The 24,746-nt window shown below is 44.6% G+C and overlaps 9 non-coding genes across 9 annotated transcripts; all 9 read left to right on the forward strand.

Annotated features, from left to right (window-relative positions):
* Positions 1–1,639: 1,639 nt before the first annotated feature.
* Positions 1,640–1,711, forward strand: TRNAG-CCC (transfer RNA glycine (anticodon CCC)). The gene has a single exon. It is a non-coding gene; the product is annotated as a tRNA-Gly (tRNA).
* A 1,514-nt stretch (positions 1,712–3,225) lies between these two features.
* Positions 3,226–3,297, forward strand: TRNAG-CCC (transfer RNA glycine (anticodon CCC)). Its single transcript has one exon. It is a non-coding gene; the product is annotated as a tRNA-Gly (tRNA).
* Positions 3,298–6,411: 3,114 nt separating this feature from the next.
* Positions 6,412–6,483, forward strand: TRNAG-CCC (transfer RNA glycine (anticodon CCC)). The gene has a single exon. It is a non-coding gene; the product is annotated as a tRNA-Gly (tRNA).
* Positions 6,484–9,598: 3,115 nt separating this feature from the next.
* On the forward strand, positions 9,599–9,670 carry TRNAG-CCC (transfer RNA glycine (anticodon CCC)). The gene has a single exon. It is a non-coding gene; the product is annotated as a tRNA-Gly (tRNA).
* Positions 9,671–11,186: 1,516 nt separating this feature from the next.
* TRNAG-CCC (transfer RNA glycine (anticodon CCC)) lies at positions 11,187–11,258 on the forward strand. Its single transcript has one exon. It is a non-coding gene; the product is annotated as a tRNA-Gly (tRNA).
* A 1,516-nt stretch (positions 11,259–12,774) lies between these two features.
* TRNAG-CCC (transfer RNA glycine (anticodon CCC)) lies at positions 12,775–12,846 on the forward strand. The gene has a single exon. It is a non-coding gene; the product is annotated as a tRNA-Gly (tRNA).
* A 3,115-nt stretch (positions 12,847–15,961) lies between these two features.
* TRNAG-CCC (transfer RNA glycine (anticodon CCC)) lies at positions 15,962–16,033 on the forward strand. Its single transcript has one exon. It is a non-coding gene; the product is annotated as a tRNA-Gly (tRNA).
* Positions 16,034–20,747: 4,714 nt separating this feature from the next.
* Positions 20,748–20,819, forward strand: TRNAG-CCC (transfer RNA glycine (anticodon CCC)). The gene has a single exon. It is a non-coding gene; the product is annotated as a tRNA-Gly (tRNA).
* Positions 20,820–23,934: 3,115 nt separating this feature from the next.
* Positions 23,935–24,006, forward strand: TRNAG-CCC (transfer RNA glycine (anticodon CCC)). The gene has a single exon. It is a non-coding gene; the product is annotated as a tRNA-Gly (tRNA).
* The last annotated feature ends 740 nt before the right edge of the window (positions 24,007–24,746 follow it).

Below are 24,746 nucleotides of genomic sequence, written 5' to 3' on the forward strand. Positions count from 1 at the left end.
CATTGAACTCGGGGTTGTAATCTTTAGAACCGAGAGCAACCACATCATAGGGCGTTGGTGGTATAGTGGTGAGCATAACTGCTTCCCAAGCAGTTGACCCGGGTTCGATTCCCAGCCAATGCAGTGCAAATTTTTATATGTTCTCCAAGCAGGATTTGTTTTAATGCAACATGTCACAAAACGGAAATATCATGAACAGATTAATCAGACGTTAAATTAAAAAAAAAATGAAATACTTAGGCAGGCATCTCGATCGCCCCATCTGCTACATTAATTGTCCTATTAGATGCTATTTTCCAAAAAGCAGAGTCACCACTCACATGTGCTGGTAATAAATATGTTGCGGGCGGTAGACAATGAAAGGGCTGAACCCCGACCAGACATTCTAACTCTAGCATCTCTATATTAAAAAGCATTTCTAGGCAATATCTAGCATGTGAATAAAAGTAGGCAAGATCCACCTATGAATCTGGCAAAAGTCCCCAACGATTTTGTGCACACTTGTTCTCTCACCTGAATGCAGCGCCACCTTGTAGCCATCGGATGTAACTGCAGCTCACAAAATGTTATATCAGAGAGCAAGTTGAGAGGACTCCAAGAGGCAGATGTCCATGGAAAGAGCCTCTCACGACAGCAGGAAGGTTGGATATTTCAAGATGGCAACATTTCCTGTCCAACGTCCTCACGTCCCGAACGCTCCCAAACGCTCAAAAGCCTCGCCCTCACCGGGTAGATCTCTGGCTCCCAGTTAAAATCAAATCCTGAGCATGCTAGCGCTAGGATCAAAGAGAGAGGAGAGGGTTAGAGAGCTGCTATCTTGGTAAAGGCCTGAAACTGCTAGTTCCCAAGAGGGTCTGCACTTTCAGTTATGACTGACTGTGAGACGAGAAGATGAAGATTTTCTGCACCCAGCATACATTGCAGCATGCTTAGGCAAATGAGGAGCGAGACCCACCAATCCCTCACCACTTCGCTGAAAGCTCCTCCTCTGCATAAAGAGAACACTTTTACAAGGGAGCAGAGTGGCGCAGCGGAAGCGTGCTGGGCCCATAACCCAGAGGTCGATGGATCGAAACCATCCTCTGCTATAAAATTTCTTGTTTTTTCTTCTGAGAACCAATCTGTCATTTCCACGCTACCAGCAAGGAAAAGCGCAGGCTTGTGCTAGCTATGTGAGAAAAGACTTCTCAACTATCTGTCTCTGCTGAAACACAACAGAGTGATCGCCAAAGGATCAACCCCATACTTTGAAAGTAAAGATACCCAATTATAAGCATAAATGACTGGTTGGACCGTCACACGTTTTTCTGGGCATGCTTTGAATGTCATTCTTGCCTTTTCGTTCTGCTCTTATCATTCTCCTGGGCATTTCATGGAAGGCACTCTCTTTCTCTTCGCTGCTTTGCTTCCAATGCTGCCTAAATATGTTCATTTCCACTATTTGTACTACTGCTTTCCATTTCTTCTCTTCTGCACAGATTTGGCCTTGGTTTCAATCCCCAGTTCCTTACCCTCTACAAGAAACTTTCTACTGCTTTTCATGTTGGTATCTAAACCAAATGCACCATTGAAACTGGTGCAAGATAGTCATTGAACTCGGGGTTGTAATCTTTAGAACCGAGAGCAACCATATCATAGGGCGTTGGTGGTATAGTGGTGAGCATAGCTGCTTCCCAAGCAGTTGACCCGGGTTCGATTCCCGGCCAATGCAGTGCAAATTTTTATATGTTCTCCAAGCAGGATTTGTTTTAATGCAACATGTCACAAAATGGAAATATCATGAACAGATTAATCAGACGTTAAATTTAAAAAAAAATGAAATACTTAGGCAGGCATCTCGATCGCCCCATCTGCTACATTCATTGTCCTATTAGATGCTATTTTCCAAAAAGCAGAGTCACCACTCACATGTGCTGGTAATAAATATGTTGCGGGCGGTAGACAATGAAAGGGCTGAACCCCGACCAGACATTCTAACTCTAGCATCTCTATATTAAAAAGCATTTCTAGGCAATATCTAGCATGTGAATAAAAGTAGGCAAGATCCACCGATGAATCTGGCAAAAGTCCCCAATGATTTTGTGCACACTTGTTCTCTCACCTGAATGCAGCGCCACCTTGTAGCCATCGGATGTAACTGCAGCTCACAAAATGTTATATCAGAGAGCAAGTTGAGAGGACTCCAAGAGGCAGATGTCCATGGAAAGAGCATCTCACGACAGCAGGAAGGTTGGATATTTCAAGATGGCAACATTTCCTGTCCAACGTCCTCACGTCCCGAACGCTCCCAAACGCTCAAAAGCCTCGCCCTCACCGGGTAGATCTCTGGCTCCCAGTTAAAATCAAATCCTGAGCATGCTAGCGCTAGGATCAAAGAGAGAGGAGAGGGTTAGAGAGCTGCTATCTTGGTAAAGGCCTGAAACTGCTAGTTCCCAAGAGGGTCTGCACTTTCAGTTATGACTGACTGTGAGACGAGAAGATGAAGATTTTCTGCACCCAGCATACATTGCAGCATGCTTAGGCAAATGAGGAGCGAGACCGACCAATCCCTCGCCACTTCGCTGAAAGCTCCTCCTCTGCATAAAGAGAACACTTTTACAAGGGGGCAGAGTGGCACAGCGGAAGCGTGCTGGGCCCATAACCCAGAGGTCGATGGATCGAAACCATCCTCTGCTATAATATTTCTTGTTTTTTCTTCTGAGAACCAATCTGTCATTTCCACGCTACCAGCAAGGAAAAGCGCAGGCTTGTGCTAGCTATGTGAGAAAAGACTTCTCAACTATCTGTCTCTGCTGAAATACAAGAGTGATCGCCAAAGGATCAACCCCATACTTTGAAAGTAAAGATACCCAATTATAAGCATAAATGACTGGTGGGACCGTCACACGTTTTTCTGGGCATGCTTTGAATGTCATTCTTGCCTTTTCGTTCTGCTCTTATCATTCTCCTGGGCATTTCATGGAAGGCACTCTCTTTCTCTTCGCTGCTTTGCTTCCAATGCTGCCTAAATATGTTCATTTCCACTATTTGTACTACTGCTTTCCATTTCTTCTCTTCTGCACAGATTTGGCCTTGGTTTCAATCCCCAGTTCCTTACCCTCTACAAGAAACTTTCTACTGCTTTTCATGTTGGTATCTAAACCAAATGCACCATTGAAACTGGTGCAAGATAGTCATTGAACTCGGGGTTGTAATCTTTAGAACCGAGAGCACCCACATCATAGGGCTTTGGTGGTATAGTGGTGAGCATAGCTGCTTCCCAAGCAGTTGACCCGGGTTCGATTCCCGGCCAATGCAGTGCAAATTTTTATATGTTCTCCAAGCAGGATTTGTTTTAATGCAACATGTCACAAAACGGAAATATCATGAACAGATTAATCAGACGTTAAATTAAAAAAAAATGAAATACTTAGGCAGGCATCTCGATCGCCCCATCTGCTACATTAATTGTCCTATTAGATGCTATTTTCCAAAAAGCAGAGTCACCACTCACATGTGCTGGTAATAAATATGTTGCGGGCGGTAGACAATGAAAGGGCTGAACCCCGACCAGACATTCTAACTCTAGCATCTCTATATTAAAAAGCATTTCTAGGCAATATCTAGCATGTGAATAAAAGTAGGCAAGATCCACCGATGAATCTGGCAAAAGTCCCCAACGATTTTGTGCACACTTGTTCTCTCACCTGAATGCAGCGCCACCTTGTAGCCATCGGATGTAACTGCAGCTCACAAAATGTTATATCAGAGAGCAAGTTGAGAGGACTCCAAGAGGCAGATGTCCATGGAAAGAGCCTCTCACGACAGCAGGAAGGTTGGATATTTCAAGATGGCAACATTTCCTGTCCAATGTCCTCACGTCCCGAACGCTCCCAAATGCTCAAAAGCCTCGCCCTCACCGGGTAGATCTCTGGCTCCCAGTTAAAATCAAATCCTGAGCATGCTAGCGCTAGGATCAAAGAGAGAGGAAAGGGTTAGAGAGCTGCTATCTTGGTAAAGGCCTGAAACTGATAGTTCCCAAGAGGGTCTGCACTTTCAGTTATGACTGACTGTGAGACGAGAAGATGAAGATTTTCTGCACCCAGCATACATTGCAGCATGCTTAGGCAAATGAGGAGCGAGACCCACCAATCCCTCGCCACTTCGCTGAAAGCTCCTCCTCTGCATAAAGAGAACACTTTTACAAGGGAGCAGAGTGGCGCAGCGGAAGCGTGCTGGGCCCATAACCCAGAGGTCGATGGATCGAAACCATCCTCTGCTATAATATTTCTTGTTTTTTCTTCTGAGAACCAATCTGTCATTTCCACGCTACCAGCAAGTAAAAGCGCAGGCTTGTGCTAGCTATGTGAGAAAAGACTTCTCAACTATCTGTCTCTGCTGAAATACAAGAGAGTGATCGCCAAAGGATCAACCCCATACTTTGAAAGTAAAGATACCCAATTATAAGCATAAATGACTGGTGGGACCGTCACACGTTTTTCTGGGCATGCTTTGAATGTCATTCTTGCCTTTTCGTTCTGCTCTTATCATTCTCCTGGGCATTTCATGGAAGGCACTCTCTTTCTCTTCGCTGCTTTGCTTCCAATGCTGCCTAAATATGTTCATTTCCACTATTTGTACTACTGCTTTCCATTTCTTCTCTTCTGCACAGATTTGGCCTTGGTTTCAATCCCCAGTTCCTTACCCTCTACAAGAAACTTTCTACTGCTTTTCATGTTGGTATCTAAACCAAATGCACCATTGAAACTGTTGCAAGATAGTCATTGAACTCGGGGTTGTAATCTTTAGAACCGAGAGCAACCACAACATAGGGTGTTGGTGGTATAGTGGTGAGCATAGCTACTTCCCAAGCAGTTGACCCGGGTTCGATTCCTGGCCAATGCAGTGCAAATTTTTATATGTTCTCCAAGCAGGATTTGTTTTAATGCAACATGTCACAAAACGGAAATATCATGAACAGATTAATCAGACGTTAAATTAAAAAAAAAATGAAATACTTAGGCAGGCATCTCGATCGCCCCATCTGCTACATTAATTGTCCTATTAGATGCTATTTTCCAAAAAGCAGAGTCACCACTCACATGTGCTGGTAATAAATATGTTGCGGGCGGTAGACAATGAAAGGGCTGAACCCTGACCAGACATTCTAACTCTAGCATCTCTATATTAAAAAGCCTTTCTAGGCAATATCTAGCATGTGAATAAAAGTAGGCAAGATCCACCGATGAATCTGGCAAAAGTCCCCAACGATTTTGTGCACACTTGTTCTCTCACCTGAATGCAGCGCCATCTTGTAGCCATCGGATGTAACTGCAGCTCACAAAATGTTATATCAGAGAGCAAGTTGAGAGGACTCCAAGAGGCAGATGTCCATGGAAAGAGCCTCTCACGACAGCAGGAAGGTTGGATATTTCAAGATGGCAACATTTCCTGTCCAACGTCCTCACGTCCCGAACGCTCCCAAACGCTCAAAAGCCTCACACCGGGCAAGCCCTCACCGGGTAGATCTCTGGCTCCCAGTTAAAATCAAATCCTGAGCATGCTAGCGCTAGGATCAAAGAGAGAGGAGAGGGTTAGAGAGCTGCTATCTTGGTAAAGGCCTGAAACTGCTGGTTCCCAAGAGGGTCTGCACTTTCAGTTATGACTGACTGTGAGACGAGAAGATGAAGATTTTCTGCACCCAGCATACATTGCAGCATGCTTAGGCAAATGAGGAGTGAGACCCACCAATCCCTCGCCACTTCGCTGAAAGCTCCTCCTCTGCATAAAGAGAACACTTTTACAAGGGAGCAGAGTGGCGCAGCGGAAGCGTGCTGGGCCCATAACCCAGAGGTCGATGGATCGAAACCATCCTCTGCTATAATATTTCTTGTTTTTTCTTCTGAGGACCAATCTGTCATTTCCACGCTACCAGCAAGGAAAAGCGCAGGCTTGTGCTAGCTATGTGAGAAAAGACTTCTCAACTATCTGTCTCTGCTGAAATACAAGAGAGTGATCGCCAAAGGATCAACCCCATACTTTGAAAGTAAAGATACCCAATTATAAGCATAAATGACTGGTGGGACCGTCACACGTTTTTCTGGGCATGCTTTGAATGTCATTCTTGCCTTTTCGTTCTGCTCTTATCATTCTCCTGGGCATTTCATGGAAGACACTCTCTTTCTCTTCGCTGCTTTGCTTCCAATGCTGCCTAAATATGTTCATTTCCACTATTTGTACTACTGCTTTCCATTTCTTCTCTTCTGCACAGATTTGGCCTTGGTTTCAATCCCCAGTTCCTTACCCTCTACAAGAAACTTTCTACTGCTTTTCATGTTGGTATCTAAACCAAATGCACCATTGAAACTGGTGCAAGATAGTCATTGAACTCGGGGTTGTAATCTTTAGAACCGAGAGCAACCACATCATAGGGCGTTGGTGGTATAGTGGTGAGCATAGCTGCTTCCCAAGCAGTTGACCCGGGTTTGATTCCCGGCCAATGCAGTGCAAATTTTTGTATGTTCTCCAAGCAGGATTTGTTTTAATGCAACATGTCACAAAACGGAAATATCATGAACAGATTAATCAGACGTTAAATTTAAAAAAAAATGAAATACTTAGGTAGGCATCTCGATCGCCCCATCTGCTACATTCATTGTCCTATTAGATGCTATTTTCCAAAAAGCAGAGTCACCACTCACATGTGCTGGTAATAAATATGTTGCGGGCGGTAGACAATGAAAGGGCTGAACCCCGACCAGACATTCTAACTCTAGCATCTCTATATTAAAAAGCATTTCTAGGCAATATCTAGCATGTGAATAAAAGTAGGCAAGATCCACCGATGAATCTGGCAAAAGTCCCCAACGATTTTGTGCACACTTGTTCTCTCACCTGAATGCAGCGCCACCTTGTAGCCATCGGATGTAACTGCAGCTCACAAAATGTTATATCAGAGAGCAAGTTGAGAGGACTCCAAGAGGCAGATGTCCATGGAAAGAGCCTCTCACGACAGCAGGAAGGTTGGATATTTCAAGATGGCAACATTTCCTGTCCAATGTCCTCACGTCCCGAACGCTCCCAAACGCTCAAAAGCCTCACACCGGGCAAGCCCTCACCGGGTAGATCTCTGGCTCCCAGTTAAAATCAAATCCTGAGCATGCTAGCGCTAGGATCAAAGAGAGAGGAGAGGGTTAGAGAGCTGCTATCTTGGTAAAGGCCTGAAACTGCTAGTTCCCAAGAGGGTCTGCACTTTCAGTTATGACTGACTGTGAGACGAGAAGATGAAGATTTTCTGCACCCAGCATACATTGCAGCATGCTTAGGCAAATGAGGAGCGAGACCCACCAATCCCTCGCCACTTCGCTGAAAGCTCCTCCTCTGCATAAAGAGAACACTTTTACAAGGGAGCAGAGTGGCGCAGCGGAAGCGTGCTGGGCCCATAACCCAGAGGTCGATGGATCGAAACCATCCTCTGCTATAATATTTCTTGTTTTTTCTTCTGAGAACCAATCTGTCATTTCCACGCTACCAGCAAGGAAAAGCGCAGGCTTGTGCTAGCTATGTGAGAAAAGACTTCTCAACTATCTGTCTCTGCTGAAATACAAGAGAGTGATCGCCAAAGGATCAACCCCATACTTTGAAAGTAAAGATACCCAATTATAAGCATAAATGACTGGTGGGACCGTCACACGTTTTTCTGGGCATGCTTTGAATGTCATTCTTGCCTTTTCGTTCTGCTCTTATCATTCTCCTGGGCATTTCATGGAAGGCACTCTCTTTCTCTTCGCTGCTTTGCTTCCAATGCTGCCTAAATATGTTCATTTCCACTATTTGTACTACTGCTTTCCATTTCTTCTCTTCTGCACAGATTTGGCCTTGGTTTCAATCCCCAGTTCCTTACCCTCTACAAGAAACTTTCTACTGCTTTTCATGTTGGTATCTAAACCAAATGCACCATTGAAACTGGTGCAAGATAGTCATTGAACTCGGGGTTGTAATCTTTAGAACCGAGAGCAACCACATCATAGGGCGTTGGTGGTATAGTGGTGAGCATAACTGCTTCCCAAGCAGTTGACCCGGGTTCGATTCCCAGCCAATGCAGTGCAAATTTTTATATGTTCTCCAAGCAGGATTTGTTTTAATGCAACATGTCACAAAACGGAAATATCATGAACAGATTAATCAGACGTTAAATTAAAAAAAAAATGAAATACTTAGGCAGGCATCTCGATCGCCCCATCTGCTACATTAATTGTCCTATTAGATGCTATTTTCCAAAAAGCAGAGTCACCACTCACATGTGCTGGTAATAAATATGTTGCGGGCGGTAGACAATGAAAGGGCTGAACCCCGACCAGACATTCTAACTCTAGCATCTCTATATTAAAAAGCATTTCTAGGCAATATCTAGCATGTGAATAAAAGTAGGCAAGATCCACCTATGAATCTGGCAAAAGTCCCCAACGATTTTGTGCACACTTGTTCTCTCACCTGAATGCAGCGCCACCTTGTAGCCATCGGATGTAACTGCAGCTCACAAAATGTTATATCAGAGAGCAAGTTGAGAGGACTCCAAGAGGCAGATGTCCATGGAAAGAGCCTCTCACGACAGCAGGAAGGTTGGATATTTCAAGATGGCAACATTTCCTGTCCAACGTCCTCACGTCCCGAACGCTCCCAAACGCTCAAAAGCCTCGCCCTCACCGGGTAGATCTCTGGCTCCCAGTTAAAATCAAATCCTGAGCATGCTAGCGCTAGGATCAAAGAGAGAGGAGAGGGTTAGAGAGCTGCTATCTTGGTAAAGGCCTGAAACTGCTAGTTCCCAAGAGGGTCTGCACTTTCAGTTATGACTGACTGTGAGACGAGAAGATGAAGATTTTCTGCACCCAGCATACATTGCAGCATGCTTAGGCAAATGAGGAGCGAGACCCACCAATCCCTCACCACTTCGCTGAAAGCTCCTCCTCTGCATAAAGAGAACACTTTTACAAGGGAGCAGAGTGGCGCAGCGGAAGCGTGCTGGGCCCATAACCCAGAGGTCGATGGATCGAAACCATCCTCTGCTATAAAATTTCTTGTTTTTTCTTCTGAGAACCAATCTGTCATTTCCACGCTACCAGCAAGGAAAAGCGCAGGCTTGTGCTAGCTATGTGAGAAAAGACTTCTCAACTATCTGTCTCTGCTGAAATACAAGAGAGTGATCGCCAAAGGATCAACCCCATACTTTGAAAGTAAAGATACCCAATTATAAGCATAAATGACTGGTGGGACCGTCACACGTTTTTCTGGGCATGCTTTGAATGTCATTCTTGCCTTTTCGTTCTGCTCTTATCATTCTCCTGGGCATTTCATGGAAGGCACTCTCTTTCTCTTCGCTGCTTTGCTTCCAATGCTGCCTAAATATGTTCATTTCCACTATTTGTACTACTGCTTTCCATTTCTTCTCTTCTGCACAGATTTGGCCTTGGTTTCAATCCCCAGTTCCTTACCCTCTACAAGAAACTTTCTACTGCTTTTCATGTTGGTATCTAAACCAAATGCACCATTGAAACTGGTGCAAGATAGTCATTGAACTCGGGGTTGTAATCTTTAGAACCGAGAGCACCCACATCATAGGGCGTTGGTGGTATAGTGGTGAGCATAGCTGCTTCCCAAGCAGTTGACCCGGGTTCGATTCCCGGCCAATGTAGTGCAAATTTTTATATGTTCTCCAAGCAGGATTTGTTTTAATGCAACATGTCACAAAACGGAAATATCATGAACAGATTAATCAGACGTTAAATTAAAAAAAAAATGAAATACTTAGGCAGGCATCTCGATCGCCCCATCTGCTACATTAATTGTCCTATTAGATGCTATTTTCCAAAAAGCAGAGTCACCACTCACATGTGCTGGTAATAAATATGTTGCTGGCGGTGGACAATGAAAGGGCTGAACCCCGACCAGACATTCTAACTCTAGCATCTCTATATTAAAAAGCATTTCTAGGCAATATCTAGCATGTGAATAAAAGTAGGCAAGATCCACCGATGAATCTGGCAAAAGTCCCCAACGATTTTGTGCACACTTGTTCTCTCAACTGAATGCAGCGCCACCTTGTAGCCATCGGATGTAACTGCAGCTCACAAAATGTTATATCAGAGAGCAAGTTGAGAGGACTCCAAGAGGCAGATGTCCATGGAAAGAGCCTCTCACGACAGCAGGAAGGTTGGATATTTCAAGATGGCAACATTTCCTGTCCAACGTCCTCACGTCCCGAACGCTCCCAAACGCTCAAAAGCCTCGCCCTCACCGGGTAGATCTCTGGCTCCCAGTTAAAATCAAATCCTGAGCATGCTAGCGCTAGGATCAAAGAGAGAGGAGAGGGTTAGAGAGCTGCTATCTTGGTAAAGGCCTGAAACTGCTAGTTCCCAAGAGGGTCTGCACTTTCAGTTATGACTGACTGTGAGACGAGAAGATGAAGATTTTCTGCACCCAGCATACATTGCAGCATGCTTAGGCAAATGAGGAGCGAGACCCACCAATCCCTCACCACTTCGCTGAAAGCTCCTCCTCTGCATAAAGAGAACACTTTTACAAGGGAGCAGAGTGGCGCAGCGGAAGCGTGCTGGGCCCATAACCCAGAGGTCGATGGATCGAAACCATCCTCTGCTATAAAATTTCTTGTTTTTTCTTCTGAGAACCAATCTGTCATTTCCACGCTACCAGCAAGGAAAAGCGCAGGCTTGTGCTAGCTATGTGAGAAAAGACTTCTCAACTATCTGTCTCTGCTGAAACACAACAGAGTGATCGCCAAAGGATCAACCCCATACTTTGAAAGTAAAGATACCCAATTATAAGCATAAATGACTGGTTGGACCGTCACACGTTTTTCTGGGCATGCTTTGAATGTCATTCTTGCCTTTTCGTTCTGCTCTTATCATTCTCCTGGGCATTTCATGGAAGGCACTCTCTTTCTCTTCGCTGCTTTGCTTCCAATGCTGCCTAAATATGTTCATTTCCACTATTTGTACTACTGCTTTCCATTTCTTCTCTTCTGCACAGATTTGGCCTTGGTTTCAATCCCCAGTTCCTTACCCTCTACAAGAAACTTTCTACTGCTTTTCATGTTGGTATCTAAACCAAATGCACCATTGAAACTGGTGCAAGATAGTCATTGAACTCGGGGTTGTAATCTTTAGAACCGAGAGCAACCATATCATAGGGCGTTGGTGGTATAGTGGTGAGCATAGCTGCTTCCCAAGCAGTTGACCTGGGTTCGATTCCCGGCCAATGCAGTGCAAATTTTTATATGTTCTCCAAGCAGGATTTGTTTTAATGCAACATGTCACAAAATGGAAATATCATGAACAGATTAATCAGACGTTAAATTTAAAAAAAAATGAAATACTTAGGCAGGCATCTCGATCGCCCCATCTGCTACATTCATTGTCCTATTAGATGCTATTTTCCAAAAAGCAGAGTCACCACTCACATGTGCTGGTAATAAATATGTTGCGGGCGGTAGACAATGAAAGGGCTGAACCCCGACCAGACATTCTAACTCTAGCATCTCTATATTAAAAAGCATTTCTAGGCAATATCTAGCATGTGAATAAAAGTAGGCAAGATCCACCGATGAATCTGGCAAAAGTCCCCAATGATTTTGTGCACACTTGTTCTCTCACCTGAATGCAGCGCCACCTTGTAGCCATCGGATGTAACTGCAGCTCACAAAATGTTATATCAGAGAGCAAGTTGAGAGGACTCCAAGAGGCAGATGTCCATGGAAAGAGCATCTCACGACAGCAGGAAGGTTGGATATTTCAAGATGGCAACATTTCCTGTCCAACGTCCTCACGTCCCGAACGCTCCCAAACGCTCAAAAGCCTCGCCCTCACCGGGTAGATCTCTGGCTCCCAGTTAAAATCAAATCCTGAGCATGCTAGCGCTAGGATCAAAGAGAGAGGAGAGGGTTAGAGAGCTGCTATCTTGGTAAAGGCCTGAAACTGCTAGTTCCCAAGAGGGTCTGCACTTTCAGTTATGACTGACTGTGAGACGAGAAGATGAAGATTTTCTGCACCCAGCATACATTGCAGCATGCTTAGGCAAATGAGGAGCGAGACCGACCAATCCCTCGCCACTTCGCTGAAAGCTCCTCCTCTGCATAAAGAGAACACTTTTACAAGGGGGCAGAGTGGCGCAGCGGAAGCGTGCTGGGCCCATAACCCAGAGGTCGATGGATCGAAACCATCCTCTGCTATAATATTTCTTGTTTTTTCTTCTGAGAACCAATCTGTCATTTCCACGCTACCAGCAAGGAAAAGCGCAGGCTTGTGCTAGCTATGTGAGAAAAGACTTCTCAACTATCTGTCTCTGCTGAAATACAAGAGAGTGATCGCCAAAGGATCAACCCCATACTTTGAAAGTAAAGATACCCAATTATAAGCATAAATGACTGGTGGGACCGTCACACGTTTTTCTGGGCATGCTTTGAATGTCATTCTTGCCTTTTCGTTCTGCTCTTATCATTCTCCTGGGCATTTCATGGAAGGCACTCTCTTTCTCTTCGCTGCTTTGCTTCCAATGCTGCCTAAATATGTTCATTTCCACTATTTGTACTACTGCTTTCCATTTCTTCTCTTCTGCACAGATTTGGCCTTGGTTTCAATCCCCAGTTCCTTACCCTCTACAAGAAACTTTCTACTGCTTTTCATGTTGGTATCTAAACCAAATGCACCATTGAAACTGGTGCAAGATAGTCATTGAACTCGGGGTTGTAATCTTTAGAACCGAGAGCACCCACATCATAGGGCTTTGGTGGTATAGTGGTGAGCATAGCTGCTTCCCAAGCAGTTGACCCGGGTTCGATTCCCGGCCAATGCAGTGCAAATTTTTATATGTTCTCCAAGCAGGATTTGTTTTAATGCAACATGTCACAAAACGGAAATATCATGAACAGATTAATCAGACGTTAAATTAAAAAAAAAATGAAATACTTAGGCAGGCATCTCGATCGCCCCATCTGCTACATTAATTGTCCTATTAGATGCTATTTTCCAAAAAGCAGAGTCACCACTCACATGTGCTGGTAATAAATATGTTGCGGGCGGTAGACAATGAAAGGGCTGAACCCCGACCAGACATTCTAACTCTAGCATCTCTATATTAAAAAGCATTTCTAGGCAATATCTAGCATGTGAATAAAAGTAGGCAAGATCCACCGATGAATCTGGCAAAAGTCCCCAACGATTTTGTGCACACTTGTTCTCTCACCTGAATGCAGCGCCACCTTGTAGCCATCGGATGTAACTGCAGCTCACAAAATGTTATATCAGAGAGCAAGTTGAGAGGACTCCAAGAGGCAGATGTCCATGGAAAGAGCCTCTCACGACAGCAGGAAGGTTGGATATTTCAAGATGGCAACATTTCCTGTCCAATGTCCTCACGTCCCGAACGCTCCCAAATGCTCAAAAGCCTCGCCCTCACCGGGTAGATCTCTGGCTCCCAGTTAAAATCAAATCCTGAGCATGCTAGCGCTAGGATCAAAGAGAGAGGAAAGGGTTAGAGAGCTGCTATCTTGGTAAAGGCCTGAAACTGCTAGTTCCCAAGAGGGTCTGCACTTTCAGTTATGACTGACTGTGAGACGAGAAGATGAAGATTTTCTGCACCCAGCATACATTGCAGCATGCTTAGGCAAATGAGGAGCGAGACCCACCAATCCCTCGCCACTTCGCTGAAAGCTCCTCCTCTGCATAAAGAGAACACTTTTACAAGGGAGCAGAGTGGCGCAGCGGAAGCGTGCTGGGCCCATAACCCAGAGGTCGATGGATCGAAACCATCCTCTGCTATAATATTTCTTGTTTTTTCTTCTGAGAACCAATCTGTCATTTCCACGCTACCAGCAAGTAAAAGCGCAGGCTTGTGCTAGCTATGTGAGAAAAGACTTCTCAACTATCTGTCTCTGCTGAAATACAAGAGAGTGATCGCCAAAGGATCAACCCCATACTTTGAAAGTAAAGATACCCAATTATAAGCATAAATGACTGGTGGGACCGTCACACGTTTTTCTGGGCATGCTTTGAATGTCATTCTTGCCTTTTCGTTCTGCTCTTATCATTCTCCTGGGCATTTCATGGAAGGCACTCTCTTTCTCTTCGCTGCTTTGCTTCCAATGCTGCCTAAATATGTTCATTTCCACTATTTGTACTACTGCTTTCCATTTCTTCTCTTCTGCACAGATTTGGCCTTGGTTTCAATCCCCAGTTCCTTACCCTCTACAAGAAACTTTCTACTGCTTTTCATGTTGGTATCTAAACCAAATGCACCATTGAAACTGTTGCAAGATAGTCATTGAACTCGGGGTTGTAATCTTTAGAACCGAGAGCAACCACAACATAGGGTGTTGGTGGTATAGTGGTGAGCATAGCTACTTCCCAAGCAGTTGACCCGGGTTCGATTCCTGGCCAATGCAGTGCAAATTTTTATATGTTCTCCAAGCAGGATTTGTTTTAATGCAACATGTCACAAAACGGAAATATCATGAACAGATTAATCAGACGTTAAATTAAAAAAAAAATGAAATACTTAGGCAGGCATCTCGATCGCCCCATCTGCTACATTAATTGTCCTATTAGATGCTATTTTCCAAAAAGCAGAGTCACCACTCACATGTGCTGGTAATAAATATGTTGCGGGCGGTAGACAATGAAAGGGCTGAACCCTGACCAGACATTCTAACTCTAGCATCTCTATATTAAAAAGCCTTTCTAGGCAATATCTAGCATGTGAATAAAAGTAGGCAAGATCCACCGATGAATCTGGCAAAAGTCCCCAACGATTTTGTGCACACTTGTTCTCTCACCTGAATGCAGCGCCATCTTGTAGCCATCGGATGTAACTGCAGCTCACAAAATGTTATATCAGAGAGCAAGTTGAGAGGACTCCAAGAGGCAGATGTCCATGGAAAGAGCCTCTCACGACAGCAGGAAGGTTGGATATTTCAAGATGGCAACATTTCCTGTCCAACGTCCTCACGTCCCGAACGCTCCCAAACGCTCAAAAGCCTCACACCGGGCAAGCCCTCACCGGGTAGATCTCTGGCTCCCAGTTAAAATCAAATCCTGAGCATGCTAGCGCTAGGATCAAAGAGAGAGGAGAGGGTTAGAGAGCTGCTATCTTGGTAAAGGCCTGAAACTGCTGGTTCCCAAGAGGGTCTGCACTTTCAGTTATGACTGACTGTGAGACGAGAAGATGAAGATTTTCTGCACCCAGCATACATTGCAGCATGCTTAGGCAAATGAGGAGTGAGACCCACCAATCCCTCGCCACTTCGCTGAAAGCTCCTCCTCTGCATAAAGAGAACACTTTTACAAGGGAGCAGAGTGGCGCAGCGGAAGCGTGCTGGGCCCATAACCCAGAGGTCGATGGATCGAAACCATCCTCTGCTATAATATTTCTTGTTTTTTCTTCTGAGGACCAATCTGTCATTTCCACGCTACCAGCAAGGAAAAGCGCAGGCTTGTGCTAGCTATGTGAGAAAAGACTTCTCAACTATCTGTCTCTGCTGAAATACAAGAGAGTGATCGCCAAAGGATCAACCCCATACTTTGAAAGTAAAGATACCCAATTATAAGCATAAATGACTGGTGGGACCGTCACACGTTTTTCTGGGCATGCTTTGAATGTCATTCTTGCCTTTTCGTTCTGCTCTTATCATTCTCCTGGGCATTTCATGGAAGACACTCTCTTTCTCTTCGCTGCTTTGCTTCCAATGCTGCCTAAATATGTTCATTTCCACTATTTGTACTACTGCTTTCCATTTCTTCTCTTCTGCACAGATTTGGCCTTGGTTTCAATCCCCAGTTCCTTACCCTCTACAAGAAACTTTCTACTGCTTTTCATGTTGGTATCTAAACCAAATGCACCATTGAAACTGGTGCAAGATAGTCATTGAACTCGGGGTTGTAATCTTTAGAACCGAGAGCAACCACATCATAGGGCGTTGGTGGTATAGTGGTGAGCATAGCTGCTTCCCAAGCAGTTGACCCGGGTTTGATTCCCGGCCAATGCAGTGCAAATTTTTGTATGTTCTCCAAGCAGGATTTGTTTTAATGCAACATGTCACAAAACGGAAATATCATGAACAGATTAATCAGACGTTAAATTTAAAAAAAAATGAAATACTTAGGTAGGCATCTCGATCGCCCCATCTGCTACATTCATTGTCCTATTAGATGCTATTTTCCAAAAAGCAGAGTCACCACTCACATGTGCTGGTAATAAATATGTTGCGGGCGGTAGACAATGAAAGGGCTGAACCCCGACCAGACATTCTAACTCTAGCATCTCTATATTAAAAAGCATTTCTAGGCAATATCTAGCATGTGAATAAAAGTAGGCAAGATCCACCGATGAATCTGGCAAAAGTCCCCAACGATTTTGTGCACACTTGTTCTCTCACCTGAATGCAGCGCCACCTTGTAGCCATCGGATGTAACTGCAGCTCACAAAATGTTATATCAGAGAGCAAGTTGAGAGGACTCCAAGAGGCAGATGTCCATGGAAAGAGCCTCTCACGACAGCAGGAAGGTTGGATATTTCAAGATGGCAACATTTCCTGTCCAATGTCCTCACGTCCCGAACGCTCCCAAACGCTCAAAAGCCTCACACCGGGCAAGCCCTCACCGGGTAGATCTCTGGCTCCCAGTTAAAATCAAATCCTGAGCATGCTAGCGCTAGGATCAAAGAGAGAGGAGAGGGTTAGAGAGCTGCTATCTTGGTAAAGGCCTGAAACTGCTAGTTCCCAAGAGGGTCTGCACTTTCAGTTATGACTGACTGTGAGACGAGAAGATGAAGATTTTCTGCACCCAGCATACATTGCAGCATGCTTAGGCAAATGAGGAGCGAGACCCACCAATCCCTCGCCACTTCGCTGAAAGCTCCTCCTCTGCATAAAGAGAACACTTTTACAAGGGAGCAGAGTGGCGCAGCGGAAGCGTGCTGGGCCCATAACCCAGAGGTCGATGGATCGAAACCATCCTCTGCTATAATATTTCTTGTTTTTTCTTCTGAGAACCAATCTGTCATTTCCACGCTACCAGCAAGGAAAAGCGCAGGCTTGTGCTAGCTATGTGAGAAAAGACTTCTCAACTATCTGTCTCTGCTGAAATACAAGAGAGTGATCGCCAAAGGATCAACCCCATACTTTGAAAGTAAAGATACCCAATTATAAGCATAAATGACTGGTGGGACCGTCACACGTTTTTCTGGGCATGCTTTGAATGTCATTCTTGCCTTTTCGTTCTGCTCTTATCATTCTCCTGGGCATTTCATGGAAGGCACTCTCTTTCTCTTCGCTGCTTTGCTTCCAATGCTGCCTAAATATGTTCATTTCCACTATTTGTACTACTGCTTTCCATTTCTTCTCTTCTGCACAGATTTGGCCTTGGTTTCAATCCCCAGTTCCTTACCCTCTACAAGAAACTTTCTACTGCTTTTCATGTTGGTATCTAAACCAAATGCACCATTGAAACTGGTGCAAGATAGTCATTGAACTCGGGGTTGTAATCTTTAGAACCGAGAGCAACCACATCATAGGGCGTTGGTGGTATAGTGGTGAGCATAACTGCTTCCCAAGCAGTTGACCCGGGTTCGATTCCCAGCCAATGCAGTGCAAATTTTTATATGTTCTCCAAGCAGGATTTGTTTTAATGCAACATGTCACAAAACGGAAATATCATGAACAGATTAATCAGACGTTAAATTAAAAAAAAAATGAAATACTTAGGCAGGCATCTCGATCGCCCCATCTGCTACATTAATTGTCCTATTAGATGCTATTTTCCAAAAAGCAGAGTCACCACTCACATGTGCTGGTAATAAATATGTTGCGGGCGGTAGACAATGAAAGGGCTGAACCCCGACCAGACATTCTAACTCTAGCATCTCTATATTAAAAAGCATTTCTAGGCAATATCTAGCATGTGAATAAAAGTAGGCAAGATCCACCTATGAATCTGGCAAAAGTCCCCAACGATTTTGTGCACACTTGTTCTCTCACCTGAATGCAGCGCCACCTTGTAGCCATCGGATGTAACTGCAGCTCACAAAATGTTATATCAGAGAGCAAGTTGAGAGGACTCCAAGAGGCAGATGTCCATGGAAAGAGCCTCTCACGACAGCAGGAAGGTTGGATATTTCAAGATGGCAACATTTCCTGTCCAACGTCCTCACGTCCCGAACGCTCCCAAACGCTCAAAAGCCTCGCCCTCACCGGGTAGATCTCTGGCTCCCAGTTAAAATCAAATCCTGAGCATGCTAGCGCTAGGATCAAAGAGAGAGGAGAGGGTTAGAGAGCTGCTATCTTGGTAAAGGCCTGAAACTGCTAGTTCCCAAGAGGGTCTGCACTTTCAGTTATGACTGACTGTGAGACGAGAAGATGAAGATTTTCTGCACCCAGCATACATTGCAGCATGCTTAGGCAAATGAGGAGCGAGACCCACCAATCCCTCACCACTTCGCTGAAAGCTCCTCCTCTGCATAAAGAGAACACTTTTACAAGGGAGCAGAGTGGCGCAGCGGAAGCGTGCTGGGCCCATAACCCAGAGGTCGATGGATCGAAACCATCCTCTGCTATAAAATTTCTTGTTTTTTCTTCTGAGAACCAATCTGTCATTTCCACGCTACCAGCAAGGAAAAGCGCAGGCTTGTGCTAGCTATGTGAGAAAAGACTTCTCAACTATCTGTCTCTGCTGAAATACAAGAGAGTGATCGCCAAAGGATCAACCCCATACTTTGAAAGTAAAGATACCCAATTATAAGCATAAATGACTGGTGGGACCGTCACACGTTTTTCTGGGCATGCTTTGAATGTCATTCTTGCCTTTTCGTTCTGCTCTTATCATTCTCCTGGGCATTTCATGGAAGGCACTCTCTTTCTCTTCGCTGCTTTGCTTCCAATGCTGCCTAAATATGTTCATTTCCACTATTTGTACTACTGCTTTCCATTTCTTCTCTTCTGCACAGATTTGGCCTTGGTTTCAATCCCCAGTTCCTTACCCTCTACAAGAAACTTTCTACTGCTTTTCATGTTGGTATCTAAACCAAATGCACCATTGAAACTGGTGCAAGATAGTCATTGAACTCGGGGTTGTAATCTTTAGAACCGAGAGCAACCACAACATAGGGTGTTGGTGGTATAGTGGTGAGCATAGCTACTTCCCAAGCAGTTGACCCGGGTTCGATTCCTGGCCAATGCAGTGCAAATTTTTATATGTTCTCCAAGCAGGATTTGTTTTAATGCAACATGTCACAAAACGGAAATATCATGAACAGATTAATCAGACGTTAAATTAAAAAAAAAATGAAATACTTAGGCAGGCATCTCGATCGCCCCATCTGCTACATTAATTGTCCTATTAGATGCTATTTTCCAAAAAGCAGAGTCACCACTCACATGTGCTGGTAATAAATATGTTGCGGGCGGTAGACAATGAAAGGGCTGAACCCTGACCAGACATTCTAACTCTAGCATCTCTATATTAAAAAGCCTTTCTAGGCAATATCTAGCATGTGAATAAAAGTAGGCAAGATCCACCGATGAATCTGGCAAAAGTCCCCAACGATTTTGTGCACACTTGTTCTCTCACCTGAATGCAGCGCCATCTTGTAGCCATCGGATGTAACTGCAGCTCACAAAATGTTATATCAGAGAGCAAGTTGAGAGGACTCCAAGAGGCAGATGTCCATGGAAAGAGCCTCTCACGACAGCAGGAAGGTTGGATATTTCAAGATGGCAACATTTCCTGTCCAACGTCCTCACGTCCCGAACGCTCCCAAACGCTCAAAAGCCTCACACCGGGCAAGCCCTCACCGGGTAGATCTCTGGCTCCCAGTTAAAATCAAATCCTGAGCATGCTAGCGCTAGGATCAAAGAGAGAGGAGAGGGTTAGAGAGCTGCTATCTTGGTAAAGGCCTGAAACTGCTGGTTCCCAAGAGGGTCTGCACTTTCAGTTATGACTGACTGTGAGACGAGAAGATGAAGATTTTCTGCACCCAGCATACATTGCAGCATGCTTAGGCAAATGAGGAGTGAGACCCACCAATCCCTCGCCACTTCGCTGAAAGCTCCTCCTCTGCATAAAGAGAACACTTTTACAAGGGAGCAGAGTGGCGCAGCGGAAGCGTGCTGGGCCCATAACCCAGAGGTCGATGGATCGAAACCATCCTCTGCTATAATATTTCTTGTTTTTTCTTCTGAGGACCAATCTGTCATTTCCACGCTACCAGCAAGGAAAAGCGCAGGCTTGTGCTAGCTATGTGAGAAAAGACTTCTCAACTATCTGTCTCTGCTGAAATACAAGAGAGTGATCGCCAAAGGATCAACCCCATACTTTGAAAGTAAAGATACCCAATTATAAGCATAAATGACTGGTGGGACCGTCACACGTTTTTCTGGGCATGCTTTGAATGTCATTCTTGCCTTTTCGTTCTGCTCTTATCATTCTCCTGGGCATTTCATGGAAGACACTCTCTTTCTCTTCGCTGCTTTGCTTCCAATGCTGCCTAAATATGTTCATTTCCACTATTTGTACTACTGCTTTCCATTTCTTCTCTTCTGCACAGATTTGGCCTTGGTTTCAATCCCCAGTTCCTTACCCTCTACAAGAAACTTTCTACTGCTTTTCATGTTGGTATCTAAACCAAATGCACCATTGAAACTGGTGCAAGATAGTCATTGAACTCGGGGTTGTAATCTTTAGAACCGAGAGCAACCACATCATAGGGCGTTGGTGGTATAGTGGTGAGCATAGCTGCTTCCCAAGCAGTTGACCCGGGTTTGATTCCCGGCCAATGCAGTGCAAATTTTTGTATGTTCTCCAAGCAGGATTTGTTTTAATGCAACATGTCACAAAACGGAAATATCATGAACAGATTAATCAGACGTTAAATTTAAAAAAAAATGAAATACTTAGGTAGGCATCTCGATCGCCCCATCTGCTACATTCATTGTCCTATTAGATGCTATTTTCCAAAAAGCAGAGTCACCACTCACATGTGCTGGTAATAAATATGTTGCGGGCGGTAGACAATGAAAGGGCTGAACCCCGACCAGACATTCTAACTCTAGCATCTCTATATTAAAAAGCATTTCTAGGCAATATCTAGCATGTGAATAAAAGTAGGCAAGATCCACCGATGAATCTGGCAAAAGTCCCCAACGATTTTGTGCACACTTGTTCTCTCACCTGAATGCAGCGCCACCTTGTAGCCATCGGATGTAACTGCAGCTCACAAAATGTTATATCAGAGAGCAAGTTGAGAGGACTCCAAGAGGCAGATGTCCATGGAAAGAGCCTCTCACGACAGCAGGAAGGTTGGATATTTCAAGATGGCAACATTTCCTGTCCAATGTCCTCACGTCCCGAACGCTCCCAAACGCTCAAAAGCCTCACACCGGGCAAGCCCTCACCGGGTAGATCTCTGGCTCCCAGTTAAAATCAAATCCTGAGCATGCTAGCGCTAGGATCAAAGAGAGAGGAGAGGGTTAGAGAGCTGCTATCTTGGTAAAGGCCTGAAACTGCTAGTTCCCAAGAGGGTCTGCACTTTCAGTTATGACTGACTGTGAGACGAGAAGATGAAGATTTTCTGCACCCAGCATACATTGCAGCATGCTTAGGCAAATGAGGAGCGAGACCCACCAATCCCTCGCCACTTCGCTGAAAGCTCCTCCTCTGCATAAAGAGAACACTTTTACAAGGGAGCAGAGTGGCGCAGCGGAAGCGTGCTGGGCCCATAACCCAGAGGTCGATGGATCGAAACCATCCTCTGCTATAATATTTCTTGTTTTTTCTTCTGAGAACCAATCTGTCATTTCCACGCTACCAGCAAGGAAAAGCGCAGGCTTGTGCTAGCTATGTGAGAAAAGACTTCTCAACTATCTGTCTCTGCTGAAATACAAGAGAGTGATCGCCAAAGGATCAACCCCATACTTTGAAAGTAAAGATACCCAATTATAAGCATAAATGACTGGTGGGACCGTCACACGTTTTTCTGGGCATGCTTTGAATGTCATTCTTGCCTTTTCGTTCTGCTCTTATCATTCTCCTGGGCATTTCATGGAAGGCACTCTCTTTCTCTTCGCTGCTTTGCTTCCAATGCTGCCTAAATATGTTCATTTCCACTATTTGTACTACTGCTTTCCATTTCTTCTCTTCTGCACAGATTTGGCCTTGGTTTCAATCCCCAGTTCCTTACCCTCTACAAGAAACTTTCTACTGCTTTTCATGTTGGTATCTAAACCAAATGCACCATTGAAACTGGTGCAAGATAGTCATTGAACTCGGGGTTGTAATCTTTAGAACCGAGAGCAACCACATCATAGGGCGTTGGTGGTATAGTGGTGAGCATAACTGCTTCCCAAGCAGTTGACCCGGGTTCGATTCCCAGCCAATGCAGTGCAAATTTTTATATGTTCTCCAAGCAGGATTTGTTTTAATGCAACATGTCACAAAACGGAAATATCATGAACAGATTAATCAGACGTTAAATTTAAAAAAAAATGAAATACTTAGGCAGGCATCTCGATCGCCCCATCTGCTACATTAATTGTCCTATTAGATGCTATTTTCCAAAAAGCAGAGTCACCACTCACATGTGCTGGTAATAAATATGTTGCGGGCGGTAGACAATGAAAGGGCTGAACCCCGACCAGACATTCTAACTCTAGCATCTCTATATTAAAAAGCATTTCTAGGCAATATCTAGCATGTGAATAAAAGTAGGCAAGATCCACCTATGAATCTGGCAAAAGTCCCCAACGATTTTGTGCACACTTGTTCTCTCACCTGAATGCAGCGCCACCTTGTAGCCATCGGATGTAACTGCAGCTCACAAAATGTTATATCAGAGAGCAAGTTGAGAGGACTCCAAGAGGCAGATGTCCATGGAAAGAGCCTCTCACGACAGCAGGAAGGTTGGATATTTCAAGATGGCAACATTTCCTGTCCAACGTCCTCACGTCCCGAACGCTCCCAAACGCTCAAAAGCCTCGCCCTCACCGGGTAGATCTCTGGCTCCCAGTTAAAATCAAATCCTGAGCATGCTAGCGCTAGGATCAAAGAGAGAGGAGAGGGTTAGAGAGCTGCTATCTTGGTAAAGGCCTGAAACTGCTAGTTCCCAAGAGGGTCTGCACTTTCAGTTATGACTGACTGTGAGACGAGAAGATGAAGATTTTCTGCACCCAGCATACATTGCAGCATGCTTAGGCAAATGAGGAGCGAGACCCACCAATCCCTCACCACTTCGCTGAAAGCTCCTCCTCTGCATAAAGAGAACACTTTTACAAGGGAGCAGAGTGGCGCAGCGGAAGCGTGATGGGCCCATAACCCAGAGGTCGATGGATCGAAACCATCCTCTGCTATAAAATTTCTTGTTTTTTCTTCTGAGAACCAATCTGTCATTTCCACGCTACCAGCAAGGAAAAGCGCAGGCTTGTGCTAGCTATGTGAGAAAAGACTTCTCAACTATCTGTCTCTGCTGAAATACAAGAGAGTGATCGCCAAAGGATCAACCCCATACTTTGAAAGTAAAGATACCCAATTATAAGCATAAATGACTGGTGGGACCGTCACACGTTTTTCTGGGCATGCTTTGAATGTCATTCTTGCCTTTTCGTTCTGCTCTTATCATTCTCCTGGGCATTTCATGGAAGGCACTCTCTTTCTCTTCGCTGCTTTGCTTCCAATGCTGCCTAAATATGTTCATTTCCACTATTTGTACTACTGCTTTCCATTTCTTCTCTTCTGCACAGATTTGGCCTTGGTTTCAATCCCCAGTTCCTTACCCTCTACAAGAAACTTTCTACTGCTTTTCATGTTGGTATCTAAACCAAATGCACCATTGAAACTGGTGCAAGATAGTCATTGAACTCGGGGTTGTAATCTTTAGAACCGAGAGCACCCACATCATAGGGCGTTGGTGGTATAGTGGTGAGCATAGCTGCTTCCCAAGCAGTTGACCCGGGTTCGATTCCCGGCCAATGTAGTGCAAATTTTTATATGTTCTCCAAGCAGGATTTGTTTTAATGCAACATGTCACAAAACGGAAATATCATGAACAGATTAATCAGACGTTAAATTAAAAAAAAAATGAAATACTTAGGCAGGCATCTCGATCGCCCCATCTGCTACATTAATTGTCCTATTAGATGCTATTTTCCAAAAAGCAGAGTCACCACTCACATGTGCTGGTAATAAATATGTTGCTGGCGGTGGACAATGAAAGGGCTGAACCCCGACCAGACATTCTAACTCTAGCATCTCTATATTAAAAAGCATTTCTAGGCAATATCTAGCATGTGAATAAAAGTAGGCAAGATCCACCGATGAATCTGGCAAAAGTCCCCAACGATTTTGTGCACACTTGTTCTCTCAACTGAATGCAGCGCCACCTTGTAGCCATCGGATGTAACTGCAGCTCACAAAATGTTATATCAGAGAGCAAGTTGAGAGGACTCCAAGAGGCAGATGTCCATGGAAAGAGCCTCTCACGACAGCAGGAAGGTTGGATATTTCAAGATGGCAACATTTCCTGTCCAACGTCCTCACGTCCCGAACGCTCCCAAACGCTCAAAAGCCTCGCCCTCACCGGGTAGATCTCTGGCTCCCAGTTAAAATCAAATCCTGAGCATGCTAGCGCTAGGATCAAAGAGAGAGGAGAGGGTTAGAGAGCTGCTATCTTGGTAAAGGCCTGAAACTGCTAGTTCCCAAGAGGGTCTGCACTTT

The sequence above is a fragment of the Triturus cristatus genome, chromosome 11 (assembly GCF_964204655.1).
Source record: "Triturus cristatus chromosome 11, aTriCri1.1, whole genome shotgun sequence".
Taxonomy (NCBI): domain Eukaryota; kingdom Metazoa; phylum Chordata; class Amphibia; order Caudata; family Salamandridae; genus Triturus; species Triturus cristatus.